The 15,210-nt window shown below is 41.6% G+C and overlaps 1 protein-coding gene and 1 pseudogene across 2 annotated transcripts in view; both read right to left on the bottom strand.

The window, feature by feature from the left end:
* DNAJC6 (DnaJ heat shock protein family (Hsp40) member C6) overlaps positions 1-15,210 on the bottom strand; it is a 158,020-nt gene that overhangs the window by 49,583 nt on the left and 93,227 nt on the right. The gene's annotated exons all lie outside the window — the stretch shown is intronic.
* Positions 10,220-11,102, bottom strand: LOC137761098 (26S proteasome non-ATPase regulatory subunit 9 pseudogene; annotated as a pseudogene).

Here is a 15,210-nt window from a genome sequence, read left to right as displayed (position 1 = left end):
CTTTTTAGAAAATTGCAGTATTTGTTCTATACTTCAAAATATGTTAGGAGGATAGATCCCTGGATCTCAGGTACAGTAGAACACAGGAACTTATTTAGCTTACAAGAGCAAACCTCTATAACTTTGACTCTGTTGCTCAATAAGCTTCCTTCCGTGCTTTCCTCAGGACAAGGGGGGTACATATCTATGTTCCAACCGGATCAGTTATTTTAAGTGACAGGTAGATGCATGCATGTGGACAATGGTTAAATGTGTTTGTGGAAAGTCTGGAGAGAAAATTTAAAAACAAACAAACTAAAGAAGATGGATCTCATGTTAAGTGTTCTTACAAAACAAAACCAGAAAACAAAAAACAAAAAAACAAGCCACACAAAAGAACACAAGAAACTTTTTGGACGTTGTGATAGTATGATGAGTATATGCATATGTCTAAACTCATCAAGATGTATACATTAAATGTGTGCGATTTTTATATACCAGATATACCTCAATAAAGCTAAAAAATTAATTGCAGAAAAAGGAAAGTTGGAGGAGGAATTTGTAGATTAAAATGTCTTAAAAGATAAATCAATAAAGTATAATGCATGGAACTTAACCCAAAGAAACTATAAAATGTTAATGACATTTATGGGCAATTGGAATTTGAACAATTAACTGGGTATTTGATGTTGAGGATTTATTGTTAATTTTAGGTGTACTAATTATACTGTAGTTATGCTACATATAGTCTTTATCTTTTAGAATACTGAAACATTTATACATTGTTAAAAACTGCCATGTTTAACATTTAAAAAAATAAACAGAGAATAATAAAAAATACTCATGTAATTAGAACCTGAATTGCTAACGCTTATATAGCACTTACTATTTGCTAGGTATTATTCTAAACATTTTACCTATGCTCACTCATTTCACCCTCACAGCATACCTATGAGGTAGATAATATTATTTTTCCATTTTATACATCAAAAAACTGAGGCACAGAGGTTAAGCAACTTGTCTAAGTGTATACAGCTGTTAAGTCAAGGGCAGAGTTGGGATCTGGGCCCTACGCAACCTTTACAACCATATCCCTCTTTCTTCTCCTAATACTATCTTGAATTTAATATTTATCATTCCAAATAATTTCTTTAAACTTTTATTTCATATGTAGGTATCCACAGGCAATACATTAATATTGTTTTTCACACTTTCAAACTATATATAAATGGCTGTTTGCAACTTTATTTTTTTTCATGCATCATTATTTAAAATTCTTCTATGCTGATACCACATGCACCTTTAGCTCACTTAAAGTATGCATCCATTAGCCCATTGATGGATACTAAGATTATTTCCTATAACAAACAATGTGGTGATGAACACATTGGCTTGATTACATGTGAGAGATCTCTCTAGGTTATGCCTAGGAGTGGAAATCTGCTTGGAGATGGGATACACACATCTTCAAATTTCTAGATATTAACACATCATTTTCCAAAGTAGCTGTATCAGCTTAAACTCCCACTAGTAGTGCATATGAGCTCCATCACTCTACATTCTCCTTAATACTTGGTATTGTCAGACTCTCACATTTATACCAATCTGGTGAATGAGACAGTATCTCCTCTTGGTCTTAATTGTGGTTTCCCCCAATTATTAGTAAGGTGAAGTATTTTTTATTGTGCTTACTGGCCAGGCAGCTGTTCTTTAAATCATACTTCACGTATCTACTAAACTTCTATGAGCCGTTTAGATGTTCATACATATACCTATAAATACATGTTGACTGTTATGTACTTACACCCTGATCACAAGAGCTTTTGATGCCTAAGTCACCATTAGGCATCTATTTGAAAACAAGGCTCTATTAGAAATTACAGGGGCTTCCCTGGTGGCACAGTGGTTGAGAATCTGCCTGCTAATGCAGGGTACACGGGTTCGAGCCCTGGTCTGGGAGGATCCCACATGCCGCAGAGCAACTAGGCCCATGAGCCACAGCTTACTGAGCCGGCACGTCTGGAGCCTGTGCTCCGCAACAAGAGAGGCCACGACAGTGAGAGGCCCGCGCACCGCGATGAAGACTGGCCCCCGCTTGCCGCAGCTGGAGAAAGCCCTCGCACAGAAACGAAGACCCAACACAGCAAAAATAAATAAATAAATAATCAATTAATTAATTTAAAAAAAAGAAATTACAAAGAACAATCGATGCAGGTGAATAAACAAATGAATAGACACACGGACAAACACTGATAACGTCTACCACTTACTGAGCTCTCCCATGCACCAGAAACCCCACTTGGACTTTTATGTTAGTACAATTTCACGTTCTGGGAAATAAAATGGGGAAAATCCCCATTTTATAGGTGAAGAAATGGAGGCTCAAAGAAGGGAAGCAACTCACCTAAGATCTCAGCTAACAAGCGGTAGAGCCAGGGATTCAAACTCAGGTCTGTACAATTCCCAAGCCTACACTGCGTCTCCATTTCACGCTATTCCACAGCTCCATATTAGCCCACAATTCTCACGGCTGTAATCAGGACAATCCTTACCTGCCTTACACACAACCGTCCCTCTCCTATCCCTTGCTCTCCTCCAGCTCCCACACGTATGCCATTCATCTGGGGCTCTCAGCAGCAGGTGTCCTCCCAACAAGCACTCTCATAAATCACTGCATCTGTCAGACCAACCAAACCAATCTCATTACGCAGGCAGCCAAGCCTCTGTCACCCACACTGCTTCGCAGCCCTAAATAATTGCCAGGAGCTTGTCTGAAGAGCAGCTGCACAGACCAGGGCTACAGCTACAGATTTGAGAATGTTCTCTTGTGTTCTGTTTCCCTATGACATAGGGCATATTATTTCCCTTTAAACACATCCACGTATAAAAATCTGTATCGTGTTTTCATTTTAAATACAGCAAGGATAGAGCAACATATGCTTATAACTCCTCATTTCCATCCCGAGCCTGAACACCCTTCTGATACATTACTGTTCTAAGAGATGACACCAAACTGATTATCCAGACCTCTCTCTGACTCTCAATTTCATGCTGGAACAGCACTCCAAGGCACCAACCTATTTAAAGATATAAATATCCTTGATTATCTAAAAATCAGACTCTCACCATCACTCAGGCTGCATGCTCTATTCATTAGAGCCTTGGAATCCGGCAGAAACCAGAGCCATTTGCCAGGGTTACAAAGTCTGCAACCTCCATATACCCAGATTATATGTCAAACTAGCCAGGACACAAAAAAAGAGAAGAGGGGCGCTATCTGATTTTGCCTTAATGGTTCTTTTAGGTGGGTGTTCTGACTCTCCTTAATGAGCTACATGAATGTCAGAAGCACAGATTCTCAAAAGGATATTGGAGCCTCAGCTTGCTGAGAGAAAGGGCAGAAAGACTTCAAAAAAATGACACAACAAAGAGGGAAACGGTGCAGTCAGAGAGTGATATGCAGAAGAAAAACAATGACTGGTAGATCAGGGGTCGACAAACTACAGCCCATGGGCCAAATCCAGTCTGCTGCCTATTTTTATATAGTCTGTGAAATAAGAATGGCTTTCACGTTTTTAAATGATTGAAAAAAGTCAAAAGAAGAATAATGTTTAACAAAGTGAAAACTACATGAAGGTCAAATTTCAACGTCTATAAGTAAAGTTTTACTAGAATACAGCTACACTCATTCATTTACATATTGTCTATGGCTTCTTTCACGCTACCATGGCCGAGTTGAATAGTTGTGACAGAGACCTTATGGTCCACAAAGTCTAAAGTACTTACTATCTGGCCCTTTACAGAAGAAGTTTTCTAATCCTTGCACTAGATGCTTGAAAGATTTTGCATTCTTAGGAATCCAAATCTTGCCAGCTCTGACACTTTTCTAAATGCTTCGGCTAAAATGGCACCAAGTGCTAGGAACACACCCTGTACTTATAAAGGGTCTTTGGGGATTTGAAGGTCTAAGAAGGTGGGAGTTGGGCAGGTCAGAGTTGAGACAGCCTGAGAATGCCACCCAAGGAGAAAGCGTCCAGGTCTGTGCCGCTAAGGCTCCAGGTAGAAGCTTGTTCTGTGACGTCTTGTCATTTTAAAATCTAAGCCCACCGAAGATAAGCACCAGAGAACTGCACTCTGCCCCCTGTGTCATTTCTAAGGATGTAATCAACAAGTGTTTCTTGGAATTCCTAATGTTTAGGAAACTAGAAATAGCATCCTATCTCTCCCAAGTCATGGGAACTCACCATGGATATGACTTGACCTGTTCTCACTCACAGAGTCACATAAAATTTGTATCTCCTGGGAGAGAATCTGTTTCCCACTGGGCTGTTAGTTAGCTGCTTGCTCATTTACTTATATTAAGCTTCAGTCCAAAAAATATTTGAAATGATTCGACTGTTGTTTGGAATAAAAAAATGTATTTTTAAGAAGACCAGCAAAATGTTAAGGATGGTCTTAACTGCCTCAATGTAACTAGAAATATAAGAAAAGTACATGTGGCTACTTTTCATAAACATCTTATTGATCTGTTAGCTGTGGACAAAACACCATGAGAAGCATTGTGAAAGAAGAAGGAAGATATTGACAAAAGCCTTGCCTTGGGAAGTCCATAACGCACCGGGGTCATTCCCCACATATGCTCCCACTGCTTATACAATACATATGCTCATGGCATCCTAGGCTGCATATAATTTCACTTGGTAACATCTAAGAAAGGATGCTCCCCCATAAAGTACTGTCATCAAAAGAAAAACAAGGTATGTAAATATTTATCCAAAAAGATGTTCATTGAGGTACTGCTTACAATGGCGAGAGACAATAAAGGATGCACAATTGATTACCTCTAACAATGTAATTAGCCATTAGCTATTAAATTAGCTATTAAAATCACTTTGTAGAAGAATACAGATGCTCACAACAAAAGGCTCAGTGAAAGATAAAGAGCATACAAACATGCACAGTACAATCTAACTTTTGCAAAAGAAAAATATTTGAGTTTAGAGAAAGAATTCAGATGATTCAATGAACACAAAACAAACATAACAGCAATTCAAACGTACTGAATGCCGACCGTGTATCAGGTACCAATCTCAATTCTTTCTGGGTAGTATTTAATCTTCACAACCACCCTGTGAAGGAGATACCATTGCTCTCTCCATTTTCCACATGCGGAAACTGAAGCAAAGACGCATCAGTGACTCGCCCCAGGTCCCACAGTTACTAAGCCAGGATTTGTACCCAGGCAGGCTGGCTGCTCCAGAGTCCAGGCTCTTAGCTGGTACATTTTCAAAATAATTACAGCAATAATATCTAAGTGGGAGAATGATAAGTGATTTTTTGTTGTTGGATTGTAATTTCTAAACTTTCTGTAATTTACATTCATTAGGTTTGTAATTAAAAGTATGTTATGTAAAATAAAGACAACAGCCAAGTGATATGCCATTAAAATTCAATTTGTCCTTCCTCAATAGTTGTAGAGGCCTCCCTTCTCTGTACATAAGTCATCATAGTTCACAGTCACAACGGTTTCTCAGCCCAGCCTACGAGATGTAGGTAGATGTTGCCCATAAGCCCTTGAGTAGCTCTGTGTGGATCTTTAACTCCAAGCAGGCTGGGAACTTGCCAGGAATATCTTTTCAGTACTTGACTTTTTCTAAGACCTGAGACCCTGCTTCATCGTGGTAGTAACTGCCTCAGCTCTGGTAAAATAATCCAGTACGTTAAGAACAGGGAAAAGGGGGCAAAGGACTCTTGGCAACAGTTAAAGCTCTTGGGACATCAGCCCACCTCAGTGGGTCCTCTGGGCCTCCACAAAGACATCTCCACAGAGCGTCAGCTTTCCCATTCCTGGAAAGTCTCTGTCATTCAGTTCTAGTAATTATGAGTTATTATTCCATAGTGTTCAGGATCAGCCTGTATGGGGGATAACTGATAATCTGAATTTTGGCATCACGATCTCTTCATATTCATGTTCTTTTTCACCAGTAAGGCATTTTCCTCTGCAGTTATTTAAGTGTCATAAAGCTACAAATGTCCGTTCCTGGATTCTACCAAGTTGGCAATTGCAGGATAGAAATTCCCAAAACTAAAGGGACCTTGCAGAGATGTACCATTCGACCCTATACTAGGAAAATACTATTTCTTCTCCACAACACTTGGCAGGGGACAAAGAACCAGTGTCATCGCCACTGAAGGCTTCATCATCCTTGTTTATAGCAGATTTTCCAGCTCTTGGCTTCCCGCAATTCAAGAAACGGATAACATGGGGATAACAACTAGATATATCATGGAAAAGCCCACTACCTTGGCTTCTAACATCAAAGACTGCTTACACCTCATTCCCAATTCATCCCAGTTCAGGGAAGCTTAGAGAAAAGAGGATGGACTCTGGGGAGACAGGCCTTAGACTGGAGACTTAGTTTTTTCACTTAAAATCTGTGTGAACCTAAGCATGATATTTAACTCCTTTAAGGCTGCTTCTCCCTTTATAAATTGGAACAAGTTAAGAAAAAAACTTTTCTACATGTCAAAAGGTGTTAAAGGGATCAAACGAGATCATGTATGTCAACATGATTTTTAAGTAGTAAGATTTTCTAAAACAGTCAGGAATTTTTATTTTAATTCTTAGAAATTCAGCTCTCATGTAAATGAGTTGTTGTATTATATTAAAGACAACAATTTCACAGAAAAAAAAAAATTTAAGTGAAAAAATTGACACTCCCTATGCCAAACAAGAGGTTAGGCATGGGACAAAGCCTCCACAGTCAAATTACGGGGTTTAAGTCAAAATATGGGGTTCAGATTCAACTTCTGCTACCAGCTGGAGATATAGCCTAGCAAAGTTAAGTAACCGATCAAGGTCTTGATATCCTTATCTTTAAATTGGAAGCTTCAATAGAATCTCACATAGGATTGCAGTGAGGATTATATAAGACAAAGTTCTATAAACTCTTAGCACAGTGCCTGGTGTGTTGTGCACACTTAATAAATGATAGCTACAAGGTGGCTCTGGGGAATGAAAAGAATAAAGCCATGAAAATGCTGTCTCCAGCAGAGTTAGGCAGCCTCAGCAAAAAAAAAAAAAAAAAAAAAGGCCATGCTGTTCAGTTTCAGAGTTGATGAAGACAGACAATAGGGACGTGTGCGACAAGGACAGAATCTCTTTCTGGAGCTTCCGCTACAGCACATGTAAATTCTTCACTTCTGATAGTTCAGAATCACGAGTGTTTAACAGAGGTGAACCTCTTTATAGCTTTGGGGTTTCCTCTTCCCATCTTGAAGAGATCTGGTACCCAATATGGAGAACGATTATGTGCTCTTTGCACGACTAATATTCAGGTTCACACAGATTCACGGATACTGGCTTTTGAAATACTGAAATAGTTCTGTACTATTTGGCACATAATTTGAGCTACAAAAACTACAAGTCACTTGATGACATTGCATAGCAGTGGCCCAAGACATGGACCAGTCTGGCAGCTGCTCAACAGACCCTGGGGGCAGAGGCCTGGGTGTGTGCTGCGTCCACCAGCAGCTCCAAAGGCACTCAGCGCTGGCAGGTACAGGCCACAAAGCAGGTGGTGCCAATGGTTCTGGCTTTGAGGGTCCAAACCACGAAGGACCCTCAAAGTGTATCACAGCCCTGACAAGTCAATAACACACTCAGTCCTTCTTGAGCTGGAATAAGGTGCCGGGGCCTCTGAGAGAGTCAACTTCACAGGGATGTTGCTGGAAGGATCTGATGCCATTCCCTACATCAAACCATCACTTGGAAATGGGGATCATTTAGCTAGTGACAAGGATACTCTAGAGAATGTCCCAACTCAACAAAAAAAGAGGGACATCAGCATGATAAATAATGTGTGCTATAAATATTACCTCATAGTAAACGATTATATGTGCATGTGTGTATTTGCTTGCTTAGAGAATAAAAGGGACTACACTTTATATTTTATATATATTTATACATTAAATTGTATTATCAGGACAGTTTTTAAATATTTTATTATCACTCTTGATACCATCAAATTAGTATGTACAGTATTTCTTTACCCACTTTTAGGACTTTGATGGGAGGAGCAACCCCAGCTCCTTCCTGAGCAATGTGGCCATAACAGAATCACAGACTCAGGGTCTCAAAGAAGATAGAAACAGGGGAATGAATTTAGATGATTCCCTAAGTCCCTTCCAGTTCTAAAATTCTTTGAGACTGTATCATCATTGTAAAAATGTCATCTGTTAAGCACATACTCTAGACTAGGCACTCTGCTAAGTAGTTTCCACACGCTACTAAATTAGACCCTCACACTAAGCACAGTGGCCCTTGGGTGTCCCACTGAGGAAACGGAGGCTTTGGTAAAGTTTAGTGACAGTCATGGCAGAATGAGAGTGAATCTACGTTTGGCTGGATCCAAAGCCTCTGCTCTTACTCACCTCCCCATCCTGAAGTCTTTCTTAAGAACTTTATCTCTCCTGTCCCCATTCTCTCACCTCACTTTGCACCTCCATCCTAGGATGTGGAGCAGTCTGACAGACACAGAATTATTTGTGCATGGGTCTGACCCACCCACCTTAATCCCAGCAACTCTGCGTCTTCAATAACAGGAACAATGTTTCATGCTTCCTCATACCTTCCTAAAAGGTATTGTGCCATACCTTAGCACAATACCTGGCACACAGGCAACACTCAATAAATGCACATGAAACTGGGCTGCTGCAGAATATAAGAATCAGAGAGAAGATGGCAGAGGCGGCAAGGAAGACCAAACAGATCAACCTTGGGAGAGACTTGGTCTTGGCCTAACTGTAGGCAGCAAATATAACCAGATGCTTTCACTGTCTCCTCACATTTCTCTGAATTTCTGATTGTAGCACTGTATCATCCAGCACCCACTGAGCATGCTTGCCTAAGAGATGGAGATTTCATGAAACTCAACAAGAGCTGGTTATATTTGCTGCCTGCAGTTTTTATACTCAGACAGATAAGAGGAGCTAATTAAGTAACCATCTCTAGCTCCTCTTTTCCGAAAGGATCCAAGATATTTAAAAAGAACGGTAAGAGTAGAAAGAATGAGAAATAGAGTCAAAGTGAAGACCAAACTGAGACCAAAATTGACTTTGGTAGAATAAAGGCAAGGCACAGTGGTCGCGAACAGGCTGGTAGTGCTAGGGAAACTCCAGCTAAATGGATGTAACACATTTTGTTCCTTCACGGATCACTGAAGTCAGGCTACAGTTGTCAATCCAAATTCTACACAGTAAATTCTCATATAAAACAATACATGGATATTGCTTACTTTGATTCAATAAATATCTTAAGTACTCATGATGTGCCGGGGAAACAGATCTGTCTAGGAGATCTTTACTCTCCAACACTTGGGCCAAACAAATAGGTTCCCCCTTATTTTTTTTTTTGGGGGGGACAAGCTGTGTTTACTATAGCCTAGGGCTTATAAAAGATTGGAAAACACGTGGAATTAGAAAAACAATTTAAACAGCAAACACTGGTAAACACAGCACGTCTGTGGCTACAAGGGGGGAAATCCACGTGGATATTCAGCTAGAGTACATGGTGTTTGGGGGCAGACACTCAACAGGAAGGCTTTCCAGTCAAGCATGAGCACCCATGGCTGGAAACACACACAGTACTGACTCCCGTCAGGGCGAGCTGGTATCTGTATCTAAGCCAAGCAAATCCAGTCCTGAGGAACCCAAGCATGCCTCAGTAGAATGTGCCAGATGCCCTGTGAAACAGAAAGTGGTCTGCAAGAACTGTGGAAATAAAATACTGCGATACGGTGAAGAGAGAAAAAAAGTAAAACACGGAGGCACTAGGAATCACTGAAACTCACTTTGCCATGTTAAAGAGAGAAAATAAAAGGAAGGAAGGAGGGATCAGCATTTGCAAGAAGACAGCTCTGCACACACTGCTGGTTCCCATCAGCAATGTCAACACACCTTAGCAGTCTACAAAAGTGCTGATCCGAGGGCAGGGCCAGGAGATTCAATTATCCTGTATCCAGAGCAGCACTGCTGCAGTGCAAACGCAGGTGCAGCCTGAGCGTTTGGAACCCCCATTCACTAAAGGATGATGTCCCAGAGATGTTGTTGGTCAAATCTTGACTTCAGTACAATTGTTAGTTTGTTCTGCCCAACTTTCTATGAGGCTGATCTAACTCCCATCTGAGCTTTGGTTTGAGAAGTTCACAGGAAATTCAGTTGAGGTGATAACATGGTCATATCAACACTGTAAAACTGTTTATTTGGGGGGAAAAAACAAAATTTCTAGAAGAATAAAGTCACATCAGCACCTACCAGAATAACTCCCTCCCACTTGCTCACAATCCAGAGGATTCCCATTTAGGGCCATGACCTAATTTGCAGAAGATGCTGAACACAAATCAAGTTTTTAACAATGCGTTAATCCCAAGAGATCACACTGGGAGGCCACAGCATTTCCACCACCTAGAAGTTCAGGCTCCCAGCCTCTTCCAGATCCTTGAGCTTCAGGAAGAGAAGAGAAGGAGGAAATGCCCACTAGACCCAAGTCTGGGGCAAGGGAATATGCTTTCCTGTTTCTGTTCCCCAGGGACAATCATCTTTGCAAAGGAATAATGTTGCAGCCCAGCAGTCCTTTTCCCGCCCAGCGTGTTGGCACGAGTCTAAGCTGGTATTTCTCCCCTCTGCGGATCACTGTCACATTCAGGGGCTTCCCCTCACTGTGCTGGACCACACTGCCAATGTTCTGCAGCGACTGGAAGTTTTGGGTGTTCACAGAGCCAAACTCCACTATCTCGTCATCCACTTGCAGACCTGCGATGCTGGCAGGCGAGCCGGGGCTGATGCTGTTCACTATGGCGAAGGCCTGAGCGGGGCTGAGGTCCTGGCTCTGGCCCAGGCCATGGCTCATGGCCTCCCTGCAGGCCTCGGCCAGGTCGCGGGCCTGCTTCTCCTTGTCGCGAGCATGCAGTTGGTGCAGGGCCTCCTCCACCTGCTTCATCAACGCCTTGTGATCGTTCTGCAAGCAGACGATGTTGTGCCTTGCGGTTCGGACTCGGTACAGGTCCACGTCTGCCCGGGGGTAGCCCTCGCAATCCACCGGTGGCTCGTTCATCCCGATGCCTTTTTGGTGCTAGCGGGAGGGATTCCATTCGTGTCTGTACCTTTCTCTCTGAAAGTGTACACGGGGGAAGGATTCCATTCATGTCTGTCCCTTTCTCTCTGAAAGCCTCTGGGTGAGGTTCCCCCTTATGAAATAATAATGATCAAATCTAACGAGATCAGAACTCAGTGGAATTCTGAAGAAACAGAGAAGTTTCTGCCTACCACATGGCCTCTCAACTCCAGGAAGTGAGGGACCATCACATTTTTTTCCTCTTTTCTTTAACCAAAAGGTCAGGGCTTTAATTGCATTAAATGGACCATGACATCTCCCGCTAATGACTAGTCTTGTGGCCTGGAACAGAGAAAATGCCCTCAGTGTTATCTGACTCTGTCCATCAGAGGACAGAGATAGCAAAGAACTGAAGCCCTGTTGAAAGAATACTACCAAGAAAAAAATCAAGCAAAAATCTTCTTTTCACCATTTTGGTTCTATTTAATGGGGAGAGGGGAGGCAACAGAGGCTTCAAAAGGTGACTGAGAACTCTAATAGTCCTCCCAAACAACTCCCAGATACACGAGAATCTTAGGAAAGCACTGTTTGTTATGCAAATGAAGTTCTACGAGGAGTCTCTCACCCTCCCTCCTTCCAATAAGACTGTCCTCTCTTAGCGACTCCTAGATGGCAATTCTAGAGCTGCCACTGTAGCAGACTTCTGAGAGAAAGATCCCACCGCTGCTCTCCAAACGAGCAGCAACTGTCATGGACGGATATTGTTTGTTGTTTACAAGCTCAGAGTAGATGTATGTATACTATATACACACACATATGCTGCACATACGCCATTATGCCAGAGGAGCCTTACTACATGCTAAGCATCATGCTAGGAACATACAATACCCCACACAGTAAAACTGACAGATATTTTTGCTCTTATTTTTCAGATAAGGCAAGTGGGCCTCAAAGAGGCAGATTCATTCACACAAGGCTTCTTAGCTAGGATATACAAATGCCTATATGATGCCAAGACCCGTGCTTTTTTCATTTTGTCAGTCACAGTCGGGTACCTTCAACCACAGAGGTGGAAGTTCTGCTTGAATCTTGAGAGGAAGCAACCCAGGCTCATAACACTTCAAAACTCAACGGGATATTAGTAACATATTCCCATGCCTCACACAGATACACTACGAAGACCAAATCATTCTCCACAAAGCAGTAATATGATTAACTTTTCTAAAATACAGCTCTACTGACATATATAAAATTGACATATAATAAACTACACATATTTAAAATGTAAACCTTCAATAAGTATTCACATATATATGTACGGGTGTACACATACACACACACACACAAAGCACTAACTCCAAAGCCTGAGTCCCTCTTGCCATACTCACCAATAGAGTCCAGAGTGGGGGAAGACAAGACAAATGCAGGAATCACCACGAATTACCATCCATGTTCCCATAAGGCTGTCCCCATTGCCACAGCCATTCTCTCCTAAAGCTCTGTGCTGTGCTAAGAACTAGGAACCTGGCTCAATTACTTGAGACAATTCAGAGAAAACGCTATGTATAGCCATGTATCACAGAGCTCAAGACAGGCATCAACAAACAGATATAATAAAGAATTCTAGAATTTTAGATCTGAGGGTACAACTGGTCAAGATATCTTCATTTGTGTGTGTGTGTGTGTGTGTGTGTGTGACTGTGAAGTTGAGAGAGGGAAGGAAAGGGGGAAAGGAAGTACTAAACAAATATGCATTCCAGTTTCTACTGTAAAAAAGGTTTTTGTTCAGATTAAAATACAGTATATATATATTATATATGTGTATATGTTATATATATTATTTTTATATATTTTATTATATAACATTATACAATATGTATTTTATTATAGAATAATATATATACTGCAGAGGTCATTCATATTTAATATGGAAAATCTGGGCACATCTAAGGACACCCATCAAGAACATTAGGAAGAAAGCAAATAGAAAAGAGGAAAGGATGGGGGATGAAAGGAGAAAAAAAGAAAATCTAGGATAAAACCAGAGAGTGGCCTGTGCAACGTAAAGACTGCAAAGCAGTATGATTAAGTCACTTCTCTGCACGTGAGGTCCACTAAAACCAAAGAAAATGGAATTAAAACAGAGAAGAAAATAAAACAAGAAACAAACAAGGGTGACCACTGTTAACGTTTTGGAGAAAGGTACATCCTCGCATTTTTAGTTCTGTGTTTTTGTGCACACATGCACACATATATATTATGTGTTCTATGCACAGGTACACAAAAATAAGATCATACTATATATAGTTTGGACCTGCCATTTTTCCCACTTAACAGTGAAAAGCAGTCTTCCGAGTCATGAATATTTTTTCTCTAAATCTCTCACAGAGCTGCACCGTAATTGTTAACTGCTTTTCTCTTGCTCAGACTTGCCAAGTATTATTATATATATACGTGCATATAAAGTGAACAGGAGTTCGGAGGAGCTTATTTCCAGCTTGAGGAGAGGGATGCAGGTTGCTGGAAGTAGGAAAGAGGAAGGCTTTATGGAAGAGGTGGTATTTGAATTGCAGTTTGGGTAGAAATAGGCTGAAGGACATATCAGGCTGAGGGAAGAGAGAAAGCACAGACCAAGAGACCAACAAGTCAAGGACATACATAAGAAGGAAAAGAACCACACCTGAGCACCAGTTACAACTGTTCTGGGGACCAGGCTAAGAAAACTGAGAGATGGGTTTTACAGTCTCCACTAAATGGAGAGGGAGGAAAGGGACACTGAGATGGTAAATAATTTGTCTAAGAGACCGACTATAGTGCATACTGCAACCAGGATATCATGCTGTTTCTTCAGGGAATTGGGAGGAGGCAGAGGGTGTGTTAGAGAAAGGAGGGAAGTGAGCCTGGGAAGTTGAGTAGTCCCCGGATCCCAGAAGGTCTGAAGGTCAAGCAAAAGAGTAAAGAACTCTTGCCTGCTCTCTGTATAACTGCCTGTTGGATTTGGTCCTCACACTGACATAACAAATGACAAAAAACAGTTATCAGCAGATTTCTAAGAAGCCCTTCACAGAGCAGATTAATGCTGCCTCAGACAAGTGGAATTCCCCAGGGATAGCGCGCGCGCGCGCGCGCGCGCGCGCACACACGCACACGCACACACACACACGCACACACACACACACACACACACACACACACACACACACTTCAGGACACATTTCAAAAGCCAGAATTCCATCCGAGGACACCTGAAGGGAATTTCAAGGCAGTACCTTCGGCATCTAATCATCAGATAAATGTATTAGTAGGAATCTCTGATGCGCTGTCTCTGGAGTAAGTCGTGCGGAGCATAAAAATGCTCAGTGCGGATCAGTGAACTCCGAGTGAGGATACACCTAAATGCTAACTAAACAGGGGATGTGGAAATACTCTGAAAGTGACTCCTGAGACAAAAAACAACCACGAAACAAAACCAAACCCCACAGCAAGCAATCGGAGGAAAACCTGCTACCAAAGTGCAGAAAGAACCCTCAACTCCTCATTTCACTGGTCTCAGGACAAAGCTTCTGGCATGGACTTGTCTGGGAGACATTCTCATAAAGGCCTCACCAGTACCCTCTCACATGGAAAAACCAAACACCGAGCAAATTTAATCAAAGGCAATGATGGGAGACACCTGGGTCTGGCCTAGGCACATAGCAGATGTGAGCCAAAGCTCAAGGGCATACCTTTACTTGCTGGGTAGTAGGTTGGTTTCTAGCCTCTCTTCAGACCCCCTCCACTCAAAAAATGCCCCTCCACGTGTTACTTGTCCCAAAGAGTCTCAACTCAACAATAAGCACTGCTGGAAAACCAGAGAAAAGAGAAGAAGCATTTGGTACCAGCATGATGTAATTGAAAGGACCTAGGCTTTGCAAATAAGCAGACCTGGATTAATGACACTGACCTTCCTTCCTTCCTACCTGCATATCAATGGGCAGGCTAATTAATCTAAGCCTCCGTTTCCTCAACTGTAAAATGGGGGCAGATAGTATCTTCCTTCCATGTACGCGGTAGGGTTTAAACAAGATAATGACAGATAAACATCTGTCACCTGGAAGGCAATCATAAAGAGTATTTTC

This window comes from Eschrichtius robustus, chromosome 3 (assembly GCF_028021215.1).
Source record: "Eschrichtius robustus isolate mEscRob2 chromosome 3, mEscRob2.pri, whole genome shotgun sequence".
Taxonomy (NCBI): Eukaryota; Metazoa; Chordata; class Mammalia; order Artiodactyla; family Eschrichtiidae; genus Eschrichtius; species Eschrichtius robustus.
The sequence above is the reverse complement of the archived record's forward strand: the minus strand, read 5'-3'. Positions and strand labels throughout refer to the sequence as shown.